Genomic DNA, 19,760 nt, shown 5'->3' with positions numbered 1-19,760 from the left:
GTTACTGAACTATGGTGGTCTCCTTGGTTATCAAGCTGGCGTTAGTAAATTAGAAATGTTGCGCACTAAGAGTTGTGGTTGGTGTTTTTTTAAGAGAAGATGTGTACCAATGCTCACGACTTTCAGTTCTGCTTGGTACCAGCTGATCAGTGATGAGTTAATTGTGTCCTTACTTAACACAGCAGGTGGAAAATGCATCTTTCCAGAGGATGAATTTATGTGTCTGATACATTCCACCTCCCTATGCGTAGATATCTCTTCTCTTCTCATAGTAGTAGCTGAATGTTGATCTATTGCTGTAGAAAGAAAAGCTCTTTAGAGAAAAGTTAGGCCTAAGGCCACACAGAGATATGCATGCACAAGCAAGCTGAGACCATTGAAAGCCATTTCGTTGTGGTTAAAAAACAGGACTAGGCTTTCTTGGAAAAAGGTGTTATGGAAACCACAGACATTCTCAAGGTTGTGGTGTGAAAGTGGCCCACCACTTTCATGGTTTTTGATAAGGATAATCTTACTAAAGAGTTTACTTTAGATTGCAACACACTCTGAGTTGCTACTGTGTTCATATATGCTGGTTAACATGCCATATTTACCACTGGTCTTTAGCCATTTCTGAGGTTCTGACTGGAATGAGATGTAGTCAAAGAAGAAAACTCTTGTTGCAGACGTACAGTGGTACCTCTAGTTACGAACTTAATTAGTTCTGGAGGGCCATTCTTAACCTGAAACTGTTCTTAACTAGAGGCGTGCTTTCGCTGATGGGGCCTCTTGCTGCCGCTGCACCACCAGCACACGATTTCCGTTCTTATCCTGGGGCAAAGTTCTCAATTCGAGGTAACTCTTCCAGGTTAGCAGAGTTTGTAACCTGAGGTGTTTGTAACTCGAGGTACCACTGTAAAAAGCAGATACATTATATCAGGGTCTTACAGGTTGTGCACCTGCCAAATTGACAAATGGTTCCTTTATAGTACAGTGTGTACTAAATTTGGAAAATGCCACAGGTGTGAAACCATATTAAGCCAAGCTGCCTCTCCAGTAAAAGCAGCAACAACAAAAAATACTCTCCAGTATTTTCAAATTATTTCTACCCAAAATATTCCCATTACATCTTCCTGTGTCAATTGCTACAGTTTTTAGCTGTGTGGTTAACCTAACCCATCTCAGAAGCTACTTTGGTATACTATAAATGGCCTTCTGAGGGTGATGTAATAATCAGGTTTGAAGCTATACCTCTCATGTGATATTTGCAAAGTTGCTTAACATTATGAAAGGACCTGACCTATGATGTGCAACCTTATGATAGTGGATTATATCCATTTTATGCTTTCAGAGTCATAAATGATAATTATAACACTTATTATGTGTATAATGGAATGCCTGATCCCGTCCTAAGACTTGCATACTCTAAAAATCTATAGATAGAAATACATCGGGGGGAAATTTAGATGAATAAATTGTCTCCTAAAATACATCTGGTATTCCTTGTTCAAGATGTATAATATTTTATGATCATCAAATTTGATGGTGGTGGTTAATAGTGCAATCATCTGAATTTGAATAATGGGGATCAACTGACTAAAAATTGGATGAAAATCCAGAAAAGGAGGAGAGAACTTAAAGGTACAGGGGAGGAAAGCAACAATGAAGATGTGGGGGACAGCAGAGACCTGACTGAAGGAGAGCAGATGAGGTGGTGGGGGAGGGGCAAAAAAGAATGATGGAAGCAAAAGTTCTATGGGAGGAGGACTTGAGACAGGGGAAGTCGTGGGAAAATGTGGGGCAAAGTCCTCAGGAAGTATGAACTGAGGGTGACACTTGCCTGTCAGATCAGAAGTAGTCTTTTTATGGCCATGTTTCCATGAACACACACTTCCATCATTTGGTAGGCATTTTGCTAGTTATTCCTTGTTGTGTGTGCGTCAAAATTCTAAGCATACTTACTTTGACATAAATTTAAATCGGTGGGACGTATGCTCACATAAGTGCGCGTACAATTAGAATTCTAGTTTGTTTTCAGGCTTGTACATGGATTCAGATGTGAGACTGATCCCTCACAATGCAGTTCTCCTATACATACTTAGATGGGAGAAAACAGAGTTGAACTCAGATGCAGGATTGTGCAAACTCGTAAGGCCTATTTCTAATTTTCTGTGCATGAAACACGTTTAGTACCGGTAATTAAAAAAGCGGATGAATTGTTCTTTAAGACACAGGATCACTTCAAGTGATACCTGTTATAGTCATGGCATTAGAAGGTCTATCAGTTGACATCCTATGCCCTTTTAAAATGTGGGGGTTTTTTTGCAGGGAGGGGTTATTGGATTGTTGTTTGTATTTTGATTATGGATTTTGTGGTTTTATATTGTGATTTTATTCTGTAAACTGCCCTGAGACTTGCGGGTATAGGGCAATATATAAATTTAATAAATAATAAATAAATATATCAATTACCATGGACAGTCTTCTTCACATGCAAGAAGCACCTGTGAATTAGGATAAAAACTTCTAACTAAAAATGGTCTCTTTTTTGCCTAAAATTTTAGCTTTGTTAAGTGTTGTCTGGTGGTGTGGAGTACAAGATTGTTCCTTACAGGCAGGCTAATTCAAATTACTTGAACTCAAATGCATTGGTTTTTAATGAAGCTTACTCCCAAGTTTCTGTAGAACTTAAGCAGCAGACCCTTATTTTTTTTAGGATAGTTGAACTGAGATCTTGCCGTCTTCTATCATTTCATGGGTAGTTTTCTACCATTTTAGGACCATAAAACAGGAAGAAATTTTTCTGTAGCAAGTTGTGATGAATACAGTTGCCTTTGTGTCACATTGCACATGTTGCCTTATGTCAAGTCAAGTTGTTGATCCATCTAGTCTAGAATAACAACAACAGTCAAGGATTTTAGACCAGAGACTTTCCCAATTCTTACTGGCGACGCCAGAGATCAAACATAGGACTTTCTGCATACAAAGCATGTGCTCTGCATGTGCTCTGCTACTGAGCTATGGAGATTGATTAAGTAAACAAACAAACAAACAAACAAACAAACAGTGTGCATGTATGAGAACAAGTTTTAAGTACTGTAAATGCTCCCCCCCCCCATGGCCTAGGAATAACTTCACAACTGATCGCATTTAATTTTTCTGCATAATGGAATTAACCACATATCATCTTTTGAGGGAACATAATGCTAATTTCAGTGGCCAATTTGCTTGTGTTTGGATTTATAAAATTGTTTCTATTAAAAATAAAATAAAATGTATCTTTAAAGAAAGGAAAACCGCTGGCGGTGTTAATGACTTGACACAGGGAATGAAGCCTGGGACAGATGCCCCCTTGATGTCTCTGGAAGCAGAAGTGGTTTGGGGTGACCCCCTTCTCTCATTCAGTTGTTTTGAAAGCCTTCATTCAGACATGGCAATATTCTGGACATAATTAAGCTTTGCGAATACAATTGAAATTGGTAGTTGATTGCCTGCCCACACATAATTAATAATTAATGACACAGTAGTGACTCAAAAAAGAAGAAGAAACAACTTTTCCAGTTTATTAGCTTTCCCAGGTGGAGTGGCTGTTTATAAGCTGCTGTAGCAGCACCAATGCAACTTCTCTCTATAGATACAAGCTAGGGAGTTTTGATGAAAGATATATTTTGCTACATAGATTGCACTGTTAAAGTCCTATCACATGGTTTGTTTGTTTATTTAGAGGTAAGCTCCATTGGATGCAGGTGGCGCTGTGGGTTAAACCACAGAGCCTAGGACTTGCCGGTCAGAAGGTTGGCGGTTCAAATCCCTGCGATGGGGTGAGCTCCCGTTGCTCGGTCCCAGCTCCTGCCCACCTAGCAGTTCGAAAGCACGTAAAAGTGCAAGTAGATAAATAGGTACCGCTCTGGCGGGAAGGTAAACGGCGTTTCCGTGTGCTGCTCTGGTTTGCCAGAAGCGGCTTAGTCATGCTGGCCACATGACCCGGAAGCTGTATGCCGGCTCCCTCGGCCAATAAAGCGAGATGAGTGCCGCAACCCCAGAGTCGGTCACGACTGGACCAAATGGTCAGGGGTCCCTTTACCTTTACCTTTAAGCTCCATTGAGTTCAGTTGAACCTACTTCCAGGAAATTGTATGTAGGATTGTAGTTTAAATCTACAATCCTATGCTAAGTTATTTATGTGGGAGTTAGCCCCAAAGAATGCAATGGGACTTGCTTCTGAGTAGTTGCTGTTTATGCTGGATTTATCTTGAAGCATTTCTGTCTCCAGTTGCTAAATAAACTACACACACATTACTTGTTAAACTGAAGAAGTGCTCTAGAATGCTCAACGTTGAAGCTTTGCACATGTAGCATAACATTCTAAGTTGTGTTTTGTTGGTGTACCATATACCGTATGTTGTATTTAAAGGTTAGTGAAAATAAAGCCTTTAATTGTATTTGTTAAAGTTGTGGTGCCAAAACTTTTTGTGAAATTAAAAAATGAAAAACAAGACCTTTTTTGTTGTGACTCCAAGATTACAGAACTCCCTTTCCATGGAAGTGTAGAACTCTGCAGATCTTCAGCTGTGCAAATCTTTAATTGAGCTTTGGAAAATTATTTCTTTTGGGCTGCTTTTTCCTGATTTAGACTTTGTTTTATGAGCACACATAAAAGAACTTTTTTTGAATGTTTAATTTTTCAGCTGCTAGAATATCTACTGATGCTTTATTTTGAACTGCCCTGTGTTTTTTGTGTGTGTGTGTGTGTGTGTGTGTGTGTTGCCACCTAAAATTCTCTGATATGTTTTGTGTTTTTCTTATACGGAAGCCATCTTGTGTGAGTGGTGCTTGTTTTCAATGACATAAATAAGTTTATAAGCAAATTTAGCCCCAAAGGGCTATGTTGTTTAGCCTTCTTTCATACTTCTGTCATTCAGTAGTTGAGAACAGGTCTTCTGCAATGCTAGAAGGGGACATATTTGACCAGTGACTTTGAACTAACTGGGATTTTACTGCCAACTTTGTGTGCCATTTGGTTCAAGCATTATATGATAGCATTTACATCTAGGCTGGCCATTATGGAATGTTTGATAAAGAGGGGAAAGGGTTTCATGGGATTTGCTGGATTTTATTCAGTGTAGGCATATGCCAGGAAAGAGCTTGGTTCTATTTAGGATCAATTTGTTCTGCACTTAGCACTGTTAAATTGACCAAGACGATTTTAGTGCTAAGGGTGCTTTTCATTGCCTGTAACATGGAGACACTTTGAAGGTAGGTTTTTCTTATTTAGTGTCATTTTCAGTTATTATGGTATGCCAGCCAATTGTATTTTAAGCCTGAGCCTGAAATTATAAATGGATTGTAGATATTCTCAGGTCTGCTGGAAAGAATTGATGTTCTATTGCATTCTCAACAATTTTCTGAAATAGGGATTACTGTGTATATCACAATTTAGCATCTAAGTGATGAAAGTAAAAAAAAACAACCCAGAGTGGATACATGTAAAGATCCGCTCTTTATTCTCTAAACTGACAGTGCATTACTATGTATAAAGTGAATTAATGCACAAGATCAAATATGAAAAGGTAGAAAAAAGGGACTCTTCAAACAAGTAGGGCTACTCTTTAGATATGTTTATATACAGTTGAGGGACATCATTGCTTAAGAGCCCTCCTTCTCTTATCTGCAGTTTCCTTGGAGTAACATGCTCCACAGCGCCTTATCCAATTTATGGTGGGATGAGCGGCTATGGAATAGGGCAACAAAATGATGCATGGGAGCTTATTCTCTGTCATGTATGTGTCTAATGTTGCATGATTGTAGAGGAAAAAAATGTAATATGGGAGTGGAACACCATGAAATGCAGTATGTACAGCTCTTGGCGTCTCTCTACATCAATCAAATGTATTCAAGATAAGCACATGACCATGCACAAAAGCACCAACTGGCTAACATCTAAGCAGATGATCTCCACTACTAAGAAGAATTGAGAAGTGAAATCACTTTCAGTTAGAACCTATACGGTGCAAGCTTTTTCAGAAGTCCCCCTGAGCTGAACTGAAATTTCCCTGAGTGTGCTTAAGAGTATATACTGCAAAGGAAACATCATAAAATATGCTGACCAATCCTTCAATAAACTTTTACAAATGCTTTAGTGTTTTCTGAAACTCAACTTCAGTCTTTTCCTATGTAAGAAGATAAATGTGAATAAATAAAAGTAACAACACAATAATTATAAATAACACAGTCCTAACCAGGCCTACTCAGAAGAACGTTTTGCTGAATTCATTGGGGTTTAGGATTGCAGCTTGATAGTTGGATAAGTTCTAAAAACAATAGCATTATTGTTCCTCAAAATTTTATATTTAAATGATAGACATTGAAGATTTTGGATTGGATTAATAGCAGAGCATGAACATGCTGATTAGGATCAAACACGTTCAGTAGAATCTTTCATTTTCCCACTTTTTATCAGCTCACCCATACATAAAACTTTGATTTTATTGTACAATTTGTATATATTTGTATTTGTTTCTCGTCTATGCTGTAAGCCAGCTTGAATTAATGTAGTTGAAATGTGTAATATATAACTTTAAAAAATATTTAACTCAATTAATCAATTAATAAACTAACCCTCATATTATAAATCTACTAACATATCTTTAATTGAAGTGTTAGGCCTTTTTGTAAACATGGTGAGTTTCCTCAAGTGCCAGAAGATGCAACATTTTTTAAAAAGTGTAAAATATAATATATATTGAAAGTAGATGTGAATTTTCATAATCCACAGAGGAAGAAGGCAACAACCCTAAGGCAGAAACTTAGAAGGATGAGAGAAGCCATACTGTATACTTTTGGCCTTGGGGCAGTTATGTTCTTCTGGAACAATTTTACTGCTTGGGTTACAGTGTGTAATTAATTTTAAGGAAAAGACAACTAGACTGAATAAATGTTACTATTGAGTTCAGCAGAACAGCTGAATGCAAAATAGAACCAAATTCACCTCCTCTACAGAGCTGGGTCAAGATTGCAAGCAGTACGGTTGTAACCATCACAGATTGCATTTATTCAACAGCATAGCTTTGGAAATCAATACAACCCTTCCCAGACACTTTGAAGTGGAAGCAGAGGCAGATTTAGGGCAGCACAACTGGTTCCCCAGCACAGGCTACAGGGGCCAATGGGCACTGCCTTGCTTCTTCTCAAAGCCTAGTTAGTGCTTACGCAGTTCTGGAAAGGAGGCACGAGGGCACTATGACCATGCCAGAGCCTCACTCCTCCTTTCCAAAGCCTGGAAAGTCCCTTACCTGACTCTGGAAAGGCAGCTTTGGGATGGGTGAGGTGTGTATGTGTGTCAAATATTGGTCTTGCACAGGACACTATATTCCCAAGGTCCACCCCTGCTGTATTGACCATGTTATCAACTGGGTTCATAATACTAATACAAAAAGTTTACTCATGCAATATAAAACAGTCAGTCAAACAGTCATTCCATTTGATGTATGCATGTAGGTCTGAAAACCATGTCTCCAAACCTCAAGTGTTAATGCACTGTTTGTATTCCAGACATCCGAACCGTATACGCTTGTCAGTGTAAGATCGTCATATAAATTCATTCTTTGAGGTCTTGTGGCGCCTTTCCCGTTTTATGAATGCAATCCTAAATACAGTTGTTGGAGAGTAACCTCCCGCCCCAAGCTCAGTTGCTTCTAGAGATGGGAAGACCTCGAAAAAACCCAGAAAAATTGGCCTTCCCATCTCTAGTTGCTTCCCAGTAAATATTCATTGAATTATGCTTCCTGTGCAGTACAACAGAATGTTGTTCAATGCTTATTTGTTTGGAGGGCTGAAAACATTTTACTTATGCTACCACTTCATGTAGATTATGAGGTTTCTGTTACTCTCATATACATTATAGGAGGTGTAGCCCGAAGAAACAAGCATCCAACACTTCCCTAATATGCAGTTAATCTTCAAAATTGTGCCCTCCCTACTTTTTTTGCTTACCTGCTAATGCGCATGAGTCCCATTCTTATGAATTTCTCCACTTGAACACAGTTTTTGGGACACCTTATTCAGAACAAGTCTGTTGTGTTCTCTGTTGAGTTGGTGGGGATTTTGGGCAGTGTGTTGACAGGCATAGTTGTTTTCATCTTTAAAAGCTGTTGGAAGCACAAATGTATTGAGCATGCTATAGAGAAGAATCTGGTATTAGCATCCGTAATATAGGCTGATCCATTAGAGGGAATGAGGGAGTGCCCCACCAATGTTGGTTTGCCCACCTTCCTTCCTTTTTACTTACAGCCAAACCTTAGCTGTCAACTTCCTCATCTCAGTGTTGCCCTTGTAGAACATAGCAGGGAGGGGGAATGGAGACAAAACCAGAACTATTTGACTCCACCTGTCATTGGCTCTGGCTCCATCTACTGTTAGCTGCTGTTCTAATCCCAGTGGCATCAACACACCCTAAATATTTCTTCATTATCTAATGATTTAAGACCTGGGATGGGGTGGGGGGGATAGGATGCTCTTTAAACAGGAGATTTTCTTGTTAAGCACCAGGGATTAATGAGTTTCTCTTTCTGAAGGAGCTGGGGGGATTATTATGCTGTTGTCTGCAACGAAATTGCTACTAGAAAATTTTGGAGCTTCCACAACAGGGCCAAATAATGATTATGAGCAAAGGAAGAACATCTCTCAGGTGAGGAATTGCTTTATAATAAAGGCATTAAAAGTAAAGTTTCAGGGTGCAAATGCTGTTTTCTTTTAGCAGCTTATCTGCTAGATACAACCAGTTTCTTCTAGGTCTTACTGAAATCAGCGGACTTCAAAACCTTGAAAGAGGGAAAAATGGGTACATTGTTCTGGTAAATTCAGGTAAAAAGGTGAAGCAGTTATGAAGAAGGAAGCTGTTAGAAAGTAGGACTGCTTGATAGAATCTATGTGGGGTAGGGGTAAGAAGCTCACTAAATTCCCCATATCTTCAAGGAATTATTCCTTTTAGTCTTGGTAGAAATTATTTGGAGACTCCAAATGAGACTCCAGAGACTTTTTTTTTTAATATATTAAGTCGATTTTTCAAGGAAACTGTAGATAAAAAATTCAGTTCCAGATATGCCATATGAAACTTTAATTGGAATTTTTATGAACGAGCCAAAGTAGGGCTTAAGAAGGTATGAGTCACCAAAACTGGGAAAAGTTATTTCTGGTTTGACTTTGAATTTCGCATCATTTTTCATCAGTGCTTGTTAAAAACATTTTCTTTCACCTTTGTTCTATAGCTTGCGCCAAACTTTGATTAATAAAGTTATACAAAAAATCTCACTCACTAACTCACAAATTATTTAAGAATTACCCATTGCACATCTTACCTTAAAATGTGCAAAACCCTTTAATGTAGGGTTTCTGAAGGAAATGTGAAGAGTTGTTAAACGTTCTATGGGACGCTTCCGCTTTCTGTGAGAGACATCTAAAGTATCTTGGATGGATCCTTGAACAATTGTTTTCGGGTGGGGGGATTATTGTCAAAGGATATTCTGCCTCTTCCATAGGAGGTTTGCCCCACTGATCTTTTGTTTCAGTGAATGTGTGACTCCTAGAATCTATATGGTTGCTAGACTGGAACTGCTATTGTTACTGTAATTCTTAAATTATTTCACAGTGATATGTAAGGATGTTGTTGTCCAGCAACCTCTGGAGAGTCACAGGTACCTCATCTCTGCCTTCCTCCTCCTTCTGTTTCCTGCTTCTCATTTCAACTGTTTTCTCTTGCAGACCTCTGGTAATGAATGCACCTTTGATACTGCATACAAATGTTGTGTTAAACATGCCTTTTGTGTCTAATTGAATGTAATCCCAAAGAAATACAGATTTTGTGTAATGGTGCTTTTTCAGAAGTAAGCATTATATTTGTATAATGTGGATTTTATCACAGGTGATTTGAGGAAACAACTTTGTGAAGTTTCATCATATTTGAGAAAGTTAAAACCTTCATGACAGAGTAGCTTGAAATCTCACTTTGTTTCATCAGCATCTTTTTATTTTCCATTAATATACAGAATTATATATTAAATTCTGTTAAATTCCATTAAATTATAGAAACATTTTTTCTATAAACATCATGGCCTGGTTGCGCTTTCCAAGGCTTTCCTTAAACCATAATATAATGTGCTTTTTGAAAATGCTATCAGTTTGTTCACTGTTAAAGGCCATTATTATGATTATGCATGTCATGATTATGTACATCTGATGACATGGAAGATAATGTTAACAGTGAGAATTCAACTGCATTCGCTGCAGTCATCTGTGTAGTTGTATGAATGAACATATTTCTCATTTTATGGAAAATCTATTTCTTCTATTTATGCTGCTACTAATGTTTTTATGTTTAAATTCATGACCTATTAGTCTCATTATAGCAGGCCTGTCCTGGTATTGCACCAAGCCAATTGTATCTTGCAATCCATGTATTGTCACACACCCATTTTGAAATAACCATTTGGGTATTATGGGTCAAATGTTGTGCTAACCTGCATTACAATAAATGATAAATATGGTGTCTGGATATTCTTGCAGGGTCTCTCTTATTTGTAACTTGAATTCCAGTTGCTCAACATCCCAACCCAAATGACAGCTAAAAATGCAGCTCCCCAAGTCACATTGTTTCCTCTAGTGTCAATTAATTTCTTTTGCTTCTGATACCTTTGAATACTGCTGCTATCTGCTTCTATGCTATGATAGTGCATAGGGATGCTCTGTTTTTAATGTGTTAAAAGAAACATTGTATTTGCAGTCCTATATACATTTGCCTGAGAGTGAGTACCTTTGAACTGAATGGGGTTGAATTCTGAGTAGATATTTATAGGTTTGCGCTGCCAATAATACAGCTTCAGAAAAAGGCACAGGCCAGGGAAGTGGGGATTCATTCATTTATTTTCATTCATTTGTTGGCAGTATCCAGTAGGTACCTGTCCCTCAAGCAATTACATTTCGTATGATGGACGCAATACTAGTTGGTGTGTGAAGTGGGGTAAAGTGCCCTTTCTGCAATATAAAATTCTGTGTTATAGGTAGTTGCAGAATGTGGTGTCTCTTCAACAGAAGTACTACCTTTGAAGGAAGATGCTCTAATCTTGCAGAATAAATCAGTGAGATCTTCACATTTTATTGTGTGCAAAAGCAATCATGTGGAACACGTTGCTTTCCTCTCTTTGCTATTTCACTTTTTCTACTACACTTAACTGCTTGATTTTCTTTCATAGTGCCCTACTTTCTTTGTCCTTCATTAGTTTTTCCCCCTCCTCAGCCCACTCAATCAGCTTTATTCTGCCAAATCTTCATTTTAGCCACACTGTGTAATCAGGATAGCTTGTTAGTTCGTGGTGTTTGTCATATTAATGAATGCTGGAATTTGCTTAGTAGACTAGTATTAATCATCCACCCCTCCAAACACGTGTCCCAAACACAATATGGTATAAGAGGTTGTCTTCTGGGGTGGGGGGTAGAGGAGGGAAGGTAGACATTAATTATCAGTAACATATTATAACTAATTTGTTGGTGTCACTTGGATATATTTGTTTTGTTTTGTTTGAAAGAGTATCTGGAAGAAAAAACCCATTTGCAATAGAGCCTTCATGGCAATGAGTTCTGTTAGCAAAACGAATTCTCCATCTAAAAGATAATTTGCAGTGTCATATTGGCATGACTTTTCAGGGCTAGACTGCATGTGATACTTAGTCATGTGTAATTTGTCCCCAATAAAGTGGAGTTAAGGCAAAAAAAATGTGGAAACTGGTACTGGGCAGTGGTATCCTTACCCATTTCTGGTTCGCGTTGGTTTCCCTCAAAATCATGCCTTCCTAGCTGCTTTTCCCCCCCTCAGTCAAAAGCAATCAAAGGGGATGATTTTGAGTGGGGAAATGGTTTAAGGGGAAGGAGTCAGGACCTCTCTTTCCTATCTGCATTGGTTAAAGTCACTGGGAACAAAAGATATGGAACTTCGCATCATCATGGTAGAGTTTGATCCTTGCTGTATATCAAGCTCTTGAAATCTGGCATTTCTGTGCGCTCTGATACTCGTCGCAGTCCTCCGTCCACCAGTAGTGGTTTAGTCCTGCTGGCCACATGACCTGGAAAGCTGTCTTTGAATGAACGCCGGTTCCCTCAGTCTGAAGCGAGATGAGTGCTGAACCCCATAGTCGCCTTTGACTGGACTTAACCGTTCAGGGGTCCTTCACCTTTACCTAGATTATAATTATCTCATTGATAGTTTGATAATTACTCTATATGATTTATGCTGTATTTGCTAGCCGCTTTGGGATTCATTTGAATAAAAAGCGGCATAGAAATACAATAAATCAAAATCAAATCAGTCGTTAATTGGCAGTGCTAGGCAGGTGCAGTTTCAAACCAGCTCACCCAAACAAAAACATGCTATAGAAATTATTATGCATCCCCATCCCCCCCTTTTTAAACCAAACTACGCTCCTACCATATATCATAATTCCCCTTTCTTTTTGACACTTCCAGGATATGCCTGGATAACTTCTATTCATACTGCTTATTTTCCCAACTATGCTTAAAGAAAATGTGTGTGTCCTTTCCCATAAGTTCCCCAGATTTCCAATGGAATATTCTAAATATTTTGGGCCTGTTTAATCATAGATTCAGTTCTGTACCTTTTAAAATATGATAGAACCTTTTTGAGTACTTTTCTTTAAAGGAAGGTCAACGTAATGCAGTCATTCTTGCTGTAATAAAATTCACTGTGATCCTTATGTATTTTCTTATGTTGGAAGCTTCTTTCAGTAGGATGCATTTTAACAGCAAGACAGATTTCCTGCTTGTACAGTTTTTTACCTGGTAGCACCTGCATATTCTAGCCTAGGCCTTTCTAAAATTTCACAGAGCAATATAGGAATTGTTCTCTCTTTTCACTGCTATGGGCGTCTAAAACCTGCAGAAATAGCTTTTCTAGTAGATTGGAAAAGATAATAAATGTTCACATTTACTGCGGGCAAGGCCAAACAAAATGCATCTGATTCCAAATCGAACAGCACTCAAAAGAACATAGCTGTCAAAATATTTGACAGTTTTTACGAAAAGGACTTGAGAAGACTATAGTACCGGAAAACATTGCTTTCTGAAAATAGACCTCTAGTGAAGCATATCACCCTAATTGAAAAGTAAAAAAGCCGAACAACTTCTACCCTCAAGCTTTTTGATGTTTGAGTCAGTTCAGATGAAAAAATCTGTTTTCTCTGCTTATTTAAGACGTATTTGAAACGGAGCAGAGAATTGCTTTTAATTTCTGATAGAAAAAATGTTATCAAGAATTACTTCAGGTTTTTGTGTTTTTTTGGCTTTTATTTAGCTGCTGATAAAGAGAACATTTATCAGCATTTATAACAATAAATTTGGCATAGCCAATGGAGCTTGGGAATATTATTGGTTTGTTACCCATCTGTCAGCAGTAGGTGATGGGACAGAGTCCAAAAAAGAAGGCAGTCAAGTTTGCCGCTTCGAGGTCTGGCATTGAGGCAAACCTTCATTTCTGTTAGCACTCAGCAACACTTCAATTCTATATTTAAGATCACTAGAATAGGGAATAGCTTTTTCTAATATTATGTTTGATTTTAAGTTGATTTATGGTTGTGGTTGATTGTGGTTTATTTAAAAGGCCCAAGTTGTAGATTATAAAAACAGACTATTGAGTGGGGGGGGGGGGGGAGAGAGAAATAGCAGCAGTAGTAGTAGCAGCAGTAGTATTATTTGGACTCAAAGTCCCTCACCAATAATCTCTGTTGGTAAAATAATGCACTTCATTGACGCTCTGGGCGGTATCCAACTAAAGTGTAAGAGGAGCAACCTCTGCTTGCACAATGTACTCTCGTCTCCCCATGTGTACCTGCACCATGCCCAGATCTGCTCCAGAGGGAGATTTCTCTGGGTGGGATAAAACCCAGAACATATTTAGGAGGCGTATGAAGCGAGGGGTAAAGGGAAAATACTGTACTGCAAGTGGAAGGCATTCTCATCATGCAAGCAGTTGCTTAGTGCAAACTTTGGATACAGTCCTATATTTGAAATATTATACCTACTAAACACAGAGTTTATTATTACAGTTACAGGAAATATGGTATTATAAGGCAGTGTTTCCCAACCTTTTTTGGGCAAAGGCACACTTGTTTCATGAAAAAAATATCGAGGCACACCACCATTACAGCCCCGTGACTTCAGCGCGCAGCGTCACGCCGGGAGGGACGCACGAAAGTGTAATAGGAACAAATAAAGAGCCTATGATTTATTGGGGGGAAAGAATACGGGCATTCATTCCGGAGCTCTCTGCTGATCTCATCAAGCAGCTACACCTTGCCCTCAGGCTGCTGGCACTGAGGTCAGGACACGGCCTGCGCTGGGGCTCCCAACAGTGTGTAACAGCCAATGCCACCCCAAAACAGCCAATGCTATTTTATTTCATTTATATCAGGGGTAGGCAACCTAAGGCCCGTGGGCCGGATGCAGCCCAATTGCCTTCTAAATCTGGCCCGCGGATGGTCCAGGAATCAGTGTGTTTTTATTTATAATGCATTTCTGGGTTATTTGCGGGGCATAGGAATTTGTTCAAACCCCCCCCCCCCCCAAAAAAAAATATATTCTGGCACACATCTTCTGAGGGATGGTGGCCAGGCCCATGGCTGAAAAAGGTTGATGACCCCCAATTTAAATCCTACCTTTACCCCAAGGAGCTAAATGAGACATGCATAGCTTTCACCCTCAACCCGCTTCTAAAAACCCTGTGATGTAGGTTAGATGCCAAGCTCAAGGTCACTCAGAGAGCTGCCTGGCTGAGTAGGGATTTGAACCGTGGTCTCCTCAGCCCAAATCTCCACCCCACACTGGCTCTTTGCCCAGACCAACAGTATTGCCGGCTGGGGCTTCCTGGCAGAGGCCAAGGCCTCATTCAGCAGAATGGTCAGAAGGACACTCCACATCCGGTGGCATTTTTAAGTGTGTGTATTTATATGTATATGTATATGCACACACACACACACACCATCTCAAGAGCAGCCTCGCCCCAATTAAGTCTCTGCAGCCCAAAAACTTAAGGCACCAAGTTCATAAAAGCTCTATTTTTATTTTTAAAGGTAGTTAGAAGGTACAGCGCCCACGTAGCAGCCCCTGTGTGGAGAGCCGGGTCCAGGCTGGCAAAATAAAGCCACAGCGGAAGCCCCGGGAGTGGAGGCACCCAGCGCTGCCATCCTGGGCGGAGGGGTGGGGGCTCCCGGACGTCGGTTGCGGGCGGCCGCCATGTGCGACGGAACCTGGCTCGGGCTGAGGGTCGGTTGGGGAACGAGGCTCCTGGCACGGGAGATTCTCCTCCCCCCCCCCCCGTGTACTCACCGTGAGGCAACGCCTCCCCGCACTCGAATTGGACCTGGAAGCGGAGCGGGTGGCCGAAGGGGCTCGGGTTCTCCAGCAACGAAACTCCCAGGACAGACACCCGCGCCATGACAGATCTCTTCTTTCCCCCCCGCCCGCCTTGCCTGCTTCCTTCTCCCTCTCAAGCCCAAACGCCGAAAGCCCACTCCCCACGCGCCGCCGGCTTAACGACGGAACGGCGGAGCCACCAATCCCCGCGCGGCGATCGGAGACGCCGCAGCCAACCCCCGAGCTTCGCGCCTCGGCTCCCCCGCCTACTCCTCGCGCGCGGCCACGCCCACCGCTCCCTCCGCCAATCCGCCTTCCCGACTCTGTCCCTGGCGGGAGCTAAATCTAAACAATAAGCTTCCCCCGCCCCAGCCCCACGCCTGGCGGTGGGGGAATAATTTTTTTCCCCTTTATTCCCCCCCCCCCGCCAATTTTTCCCGCGGCACACCAGGCAACGTATCGTGGCACACTAGTGTGCCGCGGAACACCGGTTGGGAAACACTGTTATAAGGAGCTCATGGATCTCCTCCTCCCCACTCTGTGCTCTAAAAAGTCCTGTGAGGTAAGTTTGACTGAAGGACAGGGACTGGCACAGTGTTGCTTCTGGAGCTTCATGGCTGAAGGTGGATTTGAACCCTGGTCTCTCAGTTCCCAGTCCAACACTTCAACTACTATGCTACACTAAAGCTCAGATCCCCCCTGCTGAAGAGGTGCTTGTGCCCCAAATGTGCTGGGCTTCCTCCTTTTTATTGATATTGATGTTTTGAGTACTACATTATTTACATGTTTCAAACAAACTTTAATAAACAAAACTCCAGAGTAGAGAAACTTCAGTGGCATGGTGGCTGAGTTAGCACTTTCTTTCTCATTATTTTTTTGAAGTTTGTTACATACTTTAAGGTGTCCTTGTACTGTCAGTCTTAGTATGAGAAACAAAACTGCATTCTGGACCAAGGAGATATCATACAAACAACATATATGTGTGTGTCTCTGCAGTCGCAGCTTCCCGAAGTTTACCATTCCCGCTATCTATAGTAAGAGTCTTGTTGCTCTTCTGTTGCTAATATGAGCCTGACAGCAAACTAATATGAATTTAATCAAGTCTTTAAATGCCAAGCTTTCCCACCTCCACAAGTAAAAAATGCAGGGTATTTTTTTGAAACCAGTTCCCTTGACTCATCTGCTGTGCCCAAACTGAGGCCTTAACAGGCATGAGACATTCACTAGCTTGTTTCTGAATATTCCTTTTGGAAATAAAATAACTGAAATGATTAATTAAATCAGTTGACTTGGATATTGATTAATCAGTTGGTCAGTTCTTCATCTGTGACTGGATGAGTGTTATTCAAGTTCCTACACCAGTACAGTCCCTCTTCTTCCCAATCCCTAAATTGTATCTCTTGACTGCTTTGTAGAAGGATGGATGATTCAACACAAGTATCAGGAGGTACTGACTCCAGATTAATTTGGATTCCTTGCTTTATATGTCATAAAAGTGCATGATGTGTACACATTACCTAATTTTGCATCCTTTGATCCTGACACATGTATTTCCATCCAGAACTTGTCTTGGCTTCCTGGTATCAGATGAATTAACTGATGCAACTAAGATGCTTTGGCAGATGTGGAATTCACCCCACTTCAGTGGATTGTTCTTTTGTACAGTAAATCACAACCAAGTTTCACCCTTTTAGTTTGGAAAATCAAGGTGCTAGTGGAAATTGTACTTTTTGCCAAGGAACAATTTGGTGGATATGCTGTCCTCTTACCTGACTCCTTGGGTTATATCCAATGCTGTGTGAGCACTGTTCCCTTCATGCATTGGGAATGTCCCTCTCCTCTCCTCTCCTCTCCTCTCCTCTCCTCTCCTCTCCTCTCCTCTCCTCTCCTTGTGATTCCCTCAGTCTTCCCCAAAGGATCCCTCAGTCCTCTGGAGCAGACCTTGAGGGTGTGCATACAGATGTAGGGAAGAGGAGGGGGATGTTCTCTTACACAAGTGAAACAGCAGCATTGGATACAACCCCTTGTGTTTATTTCCCCACGCTACAGTGTTCCATGAGAAGATTACTCTGGGATGTATGAAGTTAGTTATTCTTAGGTATATGATTTAGTTCACTATCATTAAAGACAATTTCAGTGTTTGAAGGTAGAAGTAATCACTGCATCTAGCATAGCATTGATTTTCCTTCAACCTATCGGTAGTATATTTTTTTAATGGGAGAATAAATGCTCTTGAAAACAGACCACCTAAGAAAAAAAGATAGGAGCACTGATGTTAAGGCAGAAAGCACATTGAATTAAGCAACTTGTTGTGCTACAGCTACAATTTACAAAAGAATGATTTAGGAAAATGATGGAAAATGAAACAGGAAATAGCATAATGGGTTCAATCCAGACTTAATCCACTCCATTGCTATTTTATAAAGGTATTGTGAAGACATATTTACAATATGGTGTATAGTTAAGAAGGGGATTCTTTACCATATTGTGCATGAAGTATTAGTTTTAGAAGCACCATGACTAGTCTGTGATTCCTCTGCATGATTCAGTAGGTAGGGCTCAAATCTCTTCATATGTTAATATCTTAATGCTCCATTGAAACAAACTGCCTGCTCATTTACTCTTTGTCAAGTGCTATATTTAAGGTCCCTGCCTTGATTTTGCCCTTATCAGCTCACATTCTGTGGGAAGTATTCTGCAGTTTATAAAATCCTTATTCTTTCAGTGCAATTCAGTTCTTAATGGCAACAAATTAATTGATAGTTGCTTGATTGCCTGATGTTTCCTTGCTAAGCCAATAGATGGAGCACAAATCAGAAAGTGAGGTAACTGAGCCTGAACTACTGCCAGGGAAGCTCATGCTATGAAAAGCGCAGGTACACATATGAGTGCAACTGAAAGGAATTACAGCTGGCCTGGCCACTTTAATATCTGTTGATAGATAGATAGATAGATGATAGACAGATAGATATATAACATGGAATTCCTGCAACTTGGAGATAATTGTATTCATTCCCTTACTGCAACTATGAGTGGTTAAAGATACTAAGTTTGAGTTCTTGTTGCATTCCATTCCATTTATTTTCAGTTTTGCTCTTGTTGACTTGGTGCTGCTCTATACAGGTTTGAGCAAAGGAATGGACTCTGTTCTCAGATATGTGCTACAGTCTGTGCTTTGCAGTGGGAAGCATAAAAGGGCAGTGCGTGTACCAGATGGGTTCAGAGTCCCCATCAAACATGTGTGGTGGTTGCAACATTGCAGAATCTCATAGAGTGATATCTCTCTCTCTCTCTCTCTCTCTCTCTCTCTCTCTCTCTCTCTCTCTCTCTCATTTCCTCTCTGCCTGTCTCAGCTTCCTCACCATACCCCTTCGATCAATACAAATCAGAACTGATTATTTTATTACACATTCCTGGGTTCAACCACTTTATCTATTTCCATTTTTCTTCTCCTCTAACCCTCCTTCTCGTCCTCTAGGCTCCCCCAACACCATGGCATCCACATCTCTCTCTCTCTCTCTCTCTCTCTCCCATACATACACACACACACACAGCAGAAGGCAGAGCAATTCCCTGTGGGGAAGTCCACAGAAAAAGAGTTGACCTGTACTGTTCAGAAGGCTACATGAAAATAGGCTACTCCACCGCTATTCTGTTGTTGTTGTTTAGTCATTTAGTCGTGTCCGACTCTTCGTGCACACCAGGCACTTCTGTCTTCCACTGCTTCCCGCAGTTTGGTCAAACTCATGCTGGTAGCTTCGAGGACACTATCCAACCATCTCGTCCTCTGTCGTCCCCTTCTCCTTGTGCCCTCAATCTTTCCCAACATCAAGGTCTTTTCCAGGGAGTCTTCTCTTCTCATGAGGTGGCCAAAGTATTGGAGTCTCAGCTTCAGGATCTGTCCTTCCAGTGAACACTCAGGGCTGATTTCCTTAAGAATGGATAGGTTTGATCTTCTTGCAGTCCATTGGACTCTCAAGAGTCTCCTCCAGCACCGCTATTCTAGGCTAATGTAAAAAACACCAGAATCTGAGCAAAATAAACTGAACATGTGCCCACATGGGTTGGTGTTTAAAGCATAATTCTTAGGAAAGTGTAGTGGTAGTTTAAAACACTGCATCCACTGTTCGTTAACACATTGGATCGACTGTTACTTTTAAAGGATGTGTACTGCAGTATCCTGGAGGAAAGTTGATGGTAGACGTTTCTTTATCTTCAAATGGTGATGTTTAACAGCCCAGGCTCTTTCCAAGTAGTAGTTAGAAAAGCTCTCTCTAGGCCAGCTATTACCTTTTCGTTATCCTTTTTCTAACTCTGTACGAATGAGTGAGTGAGAGCAAAAGAGAGATAATAAATATTCCCAGGAA

At 40.5% G+C, this 19,760-nt stretch overlaps 1 protein-coding gene across 3 annotated transcripts in view; it reads left to right on the top strand.

The window, feature by feature from the left end:
- The window catches only part of FRMPD4 (FERM and PDZ domain containing 4), a 292,648-nt gene that overhangs the window by 86,501 nt on the left and 186,387 nt on the right, over nt 1-19,760 (top strand). The window lies entirely within an intron of this gene.

Source organism: Podarcis muralis, chromosome 4, assembly GCF_964188315.1.
Source record: "Podarcis muralis chromosome 4, rPodMur119.hap1.1, whole genome shotgun sequence".
NCBI lineage: Eukaryota > Metazoa > Chordata > Lepidosauria > Squamata > Lacertidae > Podarcis > Podarcis muralis.
The sequence above is the reverse complement of the archived record's forward strand: the minus strand, read 5'-3'. Positions and strand labels throughout refer to the sequence as shown.